The following is a 9,876-nucleotide window of genomic DNA, read 5'->3' as shown; positions in this document are numbered from 1 at the left end:
GACACATTCTGGACTACAACTCATTATGCTCTGTATAATACACTCATATTGCCATGTCTGAGTTACTGTGTGGAGATTTGGGGAAACACTTACAAAACCAACCTACAGCCGTTATGCACATTACAAAAAAGGGCTATAAGAATAATCAATAATGTTGGATATCTTGAACACACTTATTCATTATTCTTGAAGTCACACACACTGAAGTTTACTGATCTGGTTACATTTAAAACGGCACAAATCATGTACAGAGCAAGACATAATCTACTTCCTAGGAAATTACAAACATTGTTCATAGACAGAGAGGGCGGGTATAATTTGAGAGGAAATCTACATTTGAAACAACTCAAGGTCAGAACAACTGTGAGAAGTATGAGTAGAACAATCTGTGGGGTGATTTGATGGAACGGTTTGGAGCAGGAGTTAAAACAAAGCACAAATATAATTCACTTTAAAAGGATGTACAGAAACACTTTCTTGGAAAACTATGAGAATGATTTAAGGTGATTGAAGATGAGAGATTATTGTAAATGTATGTATAAATGTAAATATGTAAGTAGTAATAACTTGCAGAAATGATTTAAAGGATAATCATTGATCAGCGGTAAGTAAGGGGTGGGAATTAATAAGCATTTGCTTCCTCCCGCTCCCTTTCGGACACATATGATTTATTATTATTATTATTATTAATATGATTATTGATAAATACTGTATTCTAACAATACGGTATTCTGCTTTTCACATTTGTTATTTTTTATTTGTTTTTTTAATCTGTTCGAAATAAAGATGGAAATGAAATGAAGTCGTTAATTCATGAGAAAAGCACTCGGATAGAAAGTCAGAAACATTTGAAATATTTGTTTAAAACAAATGTAATAAAATGTCCAAAGAAAGTATTCAGAGTAATTCTTATTACAGTTTTATAATTGTTTTATATATTCCTCAAATGACCTGTTTTGACTGCAGCTTGAGAAACCTCTGGATTCAGTCTGAAAGCATCCTTTTTTAACTTTAAACATGATCTTTAATAATGTTGTAGTTTAGTTTAACTCTGAGAGGTGGACTGGCTGGACTCCTCACTGGGACTCTGGTTCTGGACCAGCTTGCAGGGTCCAGGAGTTCTTGGAGAGAAGGAGCGCTTCCTGCCGCAGGACTCGGGGGATGGGAGTTCCTGAACATGGAGAAACAGCTTCAGTTATTATGCTCCAAATATCTGGAACAAAGTCACAGAAAGAATGTGTCTGCAGCTCAGAGAGTCCTGCTGGGAACCCACACATGTTGAGGAGCCCAAAGTGTGATGAGAGGAATGTACAGTACGGGTCCCCAGCACATAGAAGCTGCCGGATGCTAACCTGCATATGTTGGGAGAGCTTTACAGATCAGGAGAGGAACTAAGTTCATTTACTCAAGTACTGTACTTTTACATTACATGTCACTTGTTAGACGCTTTTATCCAAAGCGACTAACATACTCAATACTGTGGACAATCCCCACAGGAGCAATTTGGGGTGAAGTGTCTCAGGGACACAACAACATGCTGACTGCAGTGGGGTTTGAACCTGTGTTCCCTTGATCCGAACACCAACGCTCTATCCACTGCGCCACACGCCTCCACACTTAAGAATAATGTTGAGGTACTTGTACCTTTCCTGAGTATTTCCATTTTATGCTACTTTGTACTTCTACTCCACTACAGTTCAGAGGTACATGGTGTACTTTTACTCCACTACATGTATTTAATACCTGATATGATCAATAATTATAAAACTTATCTTAAACTTATATTATTCTGAAATGGACCAATCTGCACAATGACTACTTTTGGTACTTTAACTATATTTTGATGCTAATACTTTTCTACTTGTATTGAGTAACATTTGAATGCAGGCCTTTTACTGTAACAGAGTATTCCTACAGATGTAGCAGCTTATTTCAGACTCCAGCTTACAGCTTCCTGCCTGCTACCTGCCTAAGACCAGTATCTGGGAATGTTAAGCCCTCCCACTATTTTCCAAGAGGGCGTTGCCAGATTTTCAATTTCAGGATTTAACCAGGAGATGGCGCTTCATTCACAAATACAGGAAGACAACTTTTCATGGACTTTCAGTTTTGTTTAGAAGAGCATTTGAACACATCAATATTTTAGATCAAATAAAGTATATCTAATCTTGTAATTCAATGATATATAGTCTTTATATATTAAATAATCATAATAATAATGTAAATGTTTACATTATACTTCTTTATTTGTCATGCGGTCTACCTACGCTGTAAAATGTATTATCTCTTCAATTTACACACGGCATCTATTGCACTTCTGTCCATCCTGGGAGAGGGATCCCTCCTCTGTAGCTCTCCCCGAGGTTTTCTCCCATTTTTCCCTTTGAAATGTGGGTTTTTTTCTGGAAGTTTTTCCGTGTACGATGTGAGGGTCTAAGGACAGAGGGTGCTCATACTCATACTGATATTCTGAACAAACTGTGCTGTTGTATTTGCTGTAAAGTGTCTTTACTGTAGGGTATTTTTATTATATGTACAGCACTTTGGCAACAGAAGATGTTTTTCTTTAAATTGAAGTTAAATGCATCAATCTGGTGCACTTTGAGGGCAAAATTAAGAGATTTATGGATACAGCTCTCAACACTCATATGAAACAGAACTGTTATAATAATGATGAGAAACTATGAAATAAGAAATGAATCAAATTAAAATGTAATTATCATATCATATATTATATAGTGTATTGTATTATTAAGTAATATCATACATTAACCCCATTATAGCAGATGCCACATTGAATGGATGAACACATTTATGCATCAATAATTACAACAGAGTATTTCTAAATACAAGTTGTAATCTAATCCTCTTATTTTACACAATTGACAGACAGTGTTATTTGTACGTCAATAGTCATATATTGTCATAACCTTTTTGTGTGAAATAATTAATATTGTTATTATTTCCGCCCACTGTTTGGCGAGCGGCATGAGAAACTGACGGACTGTCAGGAGAGAGAGAGAGGGAGAGAGGAAAAGAGAGGATCCGTTTCTCCCGTGTTATTATCCAAAGTTAATGTAAACTTTTGAATAATGTACTTATTATTATAGTGATGAACATTAAACACAAAGCACGTTGGCTGATTTTGGACCCCCTCACTATTTGTTTTCACTACTTTAATTAAATGTTTGATAAGTGCATGCAGATCACAGTACAGTATGCTCGTTCAGTAAAACACGTACACAGATAAATTATTTTGTATTCCAAATATCAGGAAGTAAAGTCCCCTGGTTTGCGACAAGATGTGAAGTCAACAGATAGTCACTCAGAGGAGGGTACTATTTCTTTTCAAATGCATATAGGCAATGCCATTCATTTACATGTAGGCAACACTGCCCTTCCAGTCAAGAATTTGAATGGGATGGGGAGACGTGTGTGATTAAAAATGAGTGGCCAAACTAGGACTTAGTTTTTCAAAAGAGAAAATGCAGATATTACACTCAGAAAAGAAATGGTAGACATATCAGTACTCTTAGGCCCAGGCTCCACGGGAACGCATACGGCAAAACGCATAGGATTAACGCAAACGCAATCGCCAAAAAGCTTCCGTCCACACGCAATATACACCGGATAGTGTCTTGCCACACGAGACAGCTCCGTTTAGATCCAACCGCTGGAAAAGCTGCAGTACATATGCCGAGCCTGTACGTGGCGCTGTAACTTCCTCCACAAAAGCAGCAACTTCCTCCACAAAAGCAGCGAAGAAGAATGGTTGTCATGGCTGCACTTCTGTTTATTCTCCGCGGTGGGGGCCGAGGGAACCGGGCAGAGTTTTTCGCCGGTCAACGTGTGTTAAAGTTGAAATCTTCCGGACAAAATTATAAAAGTGCCGGTCAAAGGTCTTCTTTGTTATTTATTGAGCTTTAAAACAAATGAATAACGACTCTATATAATGATATATAATAATAAAATACACGGAGCCTGTCTCTTTTTCCTCTCTTCTGACAGCGTCAGTGTCTGTCTCATGCAGCAGCTGATCCAGTAAGTAAACCCGACAGTAAAAATAAACATATTTATAACTAGTTTAGGTAGTTTGAGAGGTAATTAAAATAGCTAAGGGTGATGATCTGACTTGAAGTGTGTGTTTTGCTCCCGCTGCATCACAGCGGGAGGAGCTGCGTGTCTCCGTCCTGTCAGATTAGACTTCACTCGCGTTTATGTCCAAATCGAGATAAAGATAAATAATCTGAATTCAGTGTGCAGTGTACTTTTGCGGGGGTGAGCAGCAGAGGTGGGGAGAGGCGGGGCTATTGCGTCGTCATTATCAGAAAAGGATGACCGTATAGGCTACCACACGGCCCCGTTGGACCCCCCAGAGAGCTCCGTTCCCAGATCTATCCACCTTTGGACCCGTTGTCGTTTGCAGGGTCCGTTTCTACCGTTCCGTTACGGCGTCGTGTAGCAAAAAGGGCTATACGCAAGAGAAATATGCGGATACAACCCGTTTTCGTTCCCGTGGAGCCTAGGCCTTAGTGCCAAGTTGTCTCAGACAATCTGCATTTCCTAATGTGGGACAGTTCTGTGCAAAATGTGGGACACTGAAAAGTCTATGTTAAAAAGCCTCAGTCACCTTAATTCATGTAATGAAAACATCTCAGGTCAGTAACACTGAAAGCTAAATGTGCAATACCATGTTCAGCTATGTTACTATTTATAATGTTATTGTTGTTACAACAGAAGATGTTTTTCTTTATATTGAAGTTAAATGCATCAATCTGTGACACTTTTATTTTGTAAGATAGCAAGGGGGGGCATATTGTGATAACCAGGCCTGTCATAAAATGCACCCCACCCAAAAAGATGTTTGTATTAATCCCACCCTCAAGCATTTTTTAGGGTATAGTTGTAGGACTAGTACCAATGAATGGAGCAAGTTTCATGAATGTGACACTTTTATTATGTAAGATAGCAAGGGGTGCATAACGTGGCAAAAATATGCTGACAAAGACTATGTAAACATATATTTTGATTATTATATGACAAATATGTAGAATTAAACAATACATTTTAAAGCACGTGTATACAGACAGGACGTAACAATAATAACAACAAAAAAAGATTAAAAAAAACAAAAACTGAAAAGGAAGTGACGAATGAATTTCGACACCACTACAGATGGAGCATCTTATTTCAGACTCCAGCATACAGCTTCCTGCCTACTACCAGCCAGTTACCTGCCTAAGACCTGCCAAAGACCAGTATCTGGGAATGTTAAGCCCTCCCACTATTTTCCAAGAGGGCGTTGCCAGATTTTCAATTTCAGGATTTAACCAGGAGATGGCGCTATATATTAAATAACTATGGCTAAACTAAGACTTAGTTTTTCACAAGAGAAAATGCAGATATTATATAAAAAACTAAAGTTAAAATCTTGTTTTTAATGCCCCAAGAGCAATAAAAACACTTGTTAAAAAAATCCTGAGTGAGGCTTTCATAAATTGCATTTAGCTGACGCTTTTATCCAAAGCGACTTACTATTTAATAAATGATAAATGATTATTCATAACAAATATGAGTGATGTGTGATTATTATTCATGCTATATACTGATATAGGGCTAAGTAAGCAATCAATCGTGCAAATTAACCCTTAGTTGTTCAATATATTTATTCAGACAATGTGAGTAGAAATACAGAAATTCTGCTCCCACCTAAGGCCAACGTTGCAATATTACAACATTTCCCTAAAAACTTACCAAAACGTAAACATTTTTAAAACTCTTTCATTTCTGCTCCAGAGGCCAGGGGTTAAATTGGGATTTGATATGTGGGGGGGCTCTGTTAGATGGTGCGACGGGGGGGGGGGGGGGGGGGAGAGTTAGACGCTCGTGAATTGTCAACGGGGGGGGTTGACATCAGAGCATCGTCCTATGGGCTTAGCCCCGGACAGGTACAACAGGTATTCACTCAGAAGGGGGTACTAAATGCCACTCATTTACATGTAGGCAAACAAAATCAACATACAGTAGGGGGGTGGGGGATGGTGAATCAGCTATGTTACTATTTATAATGTTATTGTTGTTACAACAGAAGATGTTTTTCTTTATATTGAAGTTAAATGCATCAATCTGGTGCACTTTGAGGTCAAAATTAAGAGATTTATGGATACCGCTGGAAAAAGCTGTGTGTGAAAGTTTAAATCTTCCTTATTGAGCTTTAAAACAAATGAATAACGACTATATATAATAATAAAATAAACACCGGCTGTTGTTATGCCTGCTGTAACGTTAAATTACTCCGTTCTCCGCTTAAGTAATTATGCCGTTACAAGCTTCATAGTTGTATTTATCATCTAAATTTGCCGAAAACAAGTTTAATATTCTGAAAGCCAAGACTTTGTTTATTTGAAATCAGATGAAAACAAACTGTAACGGACCCTGCCGTGTTATCTTGATATTTCCGGCACAGACCCTTTCATACCGGCAATGCGCGATAGAAACAACAGGAACTGCGACAGCATAAATATGCGAACACAAACCTACAGACTGCTGGAGAAGAGATATCACAGGGGGGGGTTGGGACACACACATTCCGATGGCCAATTAGTTTTAAACAAAGAGTATACTCAACATAGGCCTACAGTAGGCAGGGGGGTGGGGGCTGGTGAACGGTATGGTTAATGTTTGTAAACACTGTGACATTTTGACTTTATTTGATCATTTCAGTTAAAAACTAACGTTCATATTTCTCTTTTTGAGAAGAGCAATATGAATATGTTAGTGGCTGACCCAGCCCCATGGTCTGTCACAGTAGTGCGGGAAAGAGAAGTGCACTGTTTTGCCTGGCTGGACCTGTAATTTACAGGAAAGGAGTGCGCGCTACTAAAAAGCATAGACTGTATATATAAAGTGACGCGCTACCATGGAAACCAAACAATGGTGTAGCTGTATTGAAGTCCGAGTGGAAACAGTAGCATTTGGAGCGTTATGTTTGAATGAAACAGCCAGGTTGTGACTCACACAAAAAAAGTGTTACTTCACTAACTGTAAGCTTGTCACTCAGAGTAACCTACAGTTAACTTAACTGCTGGAGAAGAAAGATCGGGGGGGGGGGGGGGGGGGGGAGAGCTGTGGCTGATGGGCCATTAGGTGTGTAAACACACAGCATTCAGACTGTTTAAAAAACGGTAACAACGGACTATTTTTCTTAGCGGATGCATGTCAATTTAAATCAATACATACAACTATTTTTTAAATCAATAAAAACATTTTCTAAATCCATAAAAGCATTTCAATTAATATTGGGAGTCATGTCGTTACTTTTCTTGAGAATGTGGCCATGTAATAAGCGGGATAATTTGCAGCGACTTGGTCATTGTGGGGGAAAATAACACGTCGGGATCCTGATCTGCCTGACAAGGCTCCATTAAAATATAAATATTTTTAGTGAATTACTGAGTTTAGGCACGTTAATAACGTTTTAATGAAGTTGAATACAGAATATTCATATTTGTCAGTGATTTCATGCTAATTCGGCGAACATAAACATAAATGATCGTGGTGAAGATGATGATTAAATTAGGATTAAAAATCGAGAGCCGGCTGCATTTCCTCTCGTTCGTTTTTTTCGACTAAACAACATTATTTTGTTAAATAACAACATGGTGATGTTTTGTAAATGATTACATGTCTTATTTAGCACAGACTATGATCCTATCCGTGACATATGGATCTTAACAAAGATCCGCTATACATTAGTACCAGACATACTGTACATCCAGCTTACTGTGTCGAAGTTGATTTCACATGAGCTCCAGTATGGAACCCCACTGCACTGATCAATGATCCATTGCAGCTGGCTTCACAATAATTGCATTTATTTATCACGGGGGCGGTCTCAAGTCAGACTGGGGGCAGTCTCTTGATCACGGGCCGTTCACGGGCCGTTCACGGGCCGACCACGACCCTCGCGTTTCAAACTGTCCTAAATTAGCTGCTACATCTGTACACTCTTGTACTTCTACTTGTACTCAAGCACAATATCTAAGTACTTCTACTTCTACTCACACGTCACTGTTTTGACAGACAGTTCTTGTGAAGAGAAAGAGCCAAAATGATGAAGAGAGAAAAACAAGAGTGTTGTTTTCCTCTGAGGACATGCTCCATGAAAGAGTTTCATATCTTGATGAATGGAGGATATTCAGTACTCACAGTTCTTCTGGATCTTGGCTCTGATCGTCTCATCATCTCTGATCCTGTAGGGATGAACACAATCCAACAGTTATGGATCCAGTTTTAAAAATAAGTGTTTGTTCTTTGAGTCAGCTTCAGAGTCCTGACTGATCTCATGCTTTACATCCCATCATATCTTCTCTGCAAACACTACGACTGACTGCCACAGCTCTCAGCTGCATTACAGGAAGTAACAGTCATTAGTCAAGGAGCTAAAAACATCCCATCAAAAACACACTACCTTTTCCACTATTCTGTCAAATCCCATATGTCTGGTGGAAAGTTGATTACTTACTAAATGTGGCTTTGCATTTTCAGCTGGCCTTCTATAGTTGATGGAAGAATGAAAGAGCCTGCAGTCAGTGGGTAACATCACTGATCTGTTGTGATTCCCCAGTGAGAGAAACACCTCCCTGTGTTTCATACAATACTGCTGAACCAGCAGAGACCCCTTACTGACCTGAGGGTCTCCAGTCTGCAGTCTGGACTCTCCAGAAGATCTCTCAGCAGCTTCTCTCCTGAATCCTGCAGATCATTGAGTCTCAGGTCCAGATCTCTCAGATGGATGTTGGACTTCAGAGCTGAGATCAGAGCAGAACAGCTGATCTCTGACAAACTGCAGTCCTCCAGTCTGAATAAAGAAAACATGATGAGGATACAAATCTGTTTATAATCCAATCAGATGTTACTCAACATTTAAATGAATCTGAACAGAAAATTATGTCTACTTCAGAAAGTAAACTTTATCATGTAAAACTAAAATGACTTCAGATGACCTTTATTCAGACGTTATCGTTTACTAAATATTAAATAAATAGATTTACTTTTTACAACTAACATCTATTACAGTTACTTTAAGAAACAGTCAACATGTATGTCTGCAGTTCTTACTTCAGTACGTTAAAAGGAAATATGAATATAAGGACATTTAAAACTTTATGGATGTAAGTTATTAATGAATATAAATGAGGTTCAATTACAAAGTGAACATGTGAGATCTCCAGCAGTAACAGAGAGTCAGTGAACTGACCTGAGAGTCTCCAGTCTGCAGTCTGGACTCTCCAGAAGATCTCTCAGCAGCTCCACTCCTGAATCCTGCAGATCGTTCTGACTCAGGTCCAGCTCTCTCAGATGGATGTTGGACTTCAGAGCTGAGGCCAGAGCAGAACAGCTGATCTCTAACAACCTGCAGTCCTCCAGTCTGAATAAAGAAAACATGATGTAACTTTAGAAAACAATGTTCCTGTTTGAAATAACTCCAGGTTTAATAATCTGTTCAGAGTTAAACAGGGTTTTAATGTCAGAGATGATGCAGAAACAATCCACTGATAATCTGGAACTTTAACTTTGATCAGATGTTTAACAACTCCTTTATCTCCCTCACAGCTCATCAGTACTGACAGCATCTCCACTGACTCATGGAGCACAGAGTGAGTCTGTGGAAGCTCAAAACACTCTCCCTCACACATTCACCTTCTCTTTGTTATTCTGATCAATATTCAGTCATTAGCAAAAACGGAACAAATAACAATAACATTGTATTTGTTCAAATTCAGAAAATCTTAAACACAAACAGATACAATAACAGAACAATATGAAGTTCAGTCAGTGAACTGGCCTGAGAGCCTCCAGTCTGCAGTTTGGACT

The 9,876-nt window shown here is 38.7% G+C and overlaps 1 long non-coding RNA gene across 1 annotated transcript; it reads right to left on the bottom strand.

Moving 5' to 3' along the window:
* Positions 1–1,015: 1,015 nt before the first annotated feature.
* On the bottom strand, positions 1,016–8,708 carry LOC117484345. Its single transcript, XR_004556118.1, has 3 exons — positions 8,690–8,708; positions 8,209–8,252; positions 1,016–1,171 (listed from the first exon to the last, which is right to left on the bottom strand). It is a non-coding gene; the product is annotated as an uncharacterized LOC117484345 (long non-coding RNA).
* Between the last annotated feature and the right edge of the window lie 1,168 nt (positions 8,709–9,876).

The sequence above is a fragment of the Trematomus bernacchii genome, unplaced genomic scaffold, assembly GCF_902827165.1.
Source record: "Trematomus bernacchii unplaced genomic scaffold, fTreBer1.1, whole genome shotgun sequence".
Lineage (NCBI taxonomy): Eukaryota > Metazoa > Chordata > Actinopteri > Perciformes > Nototheniidae > Trematomus > Trematomus bernacchii.
This window is presented reverse-complemented; position numbering and strand designations above follow the sequence as displayed.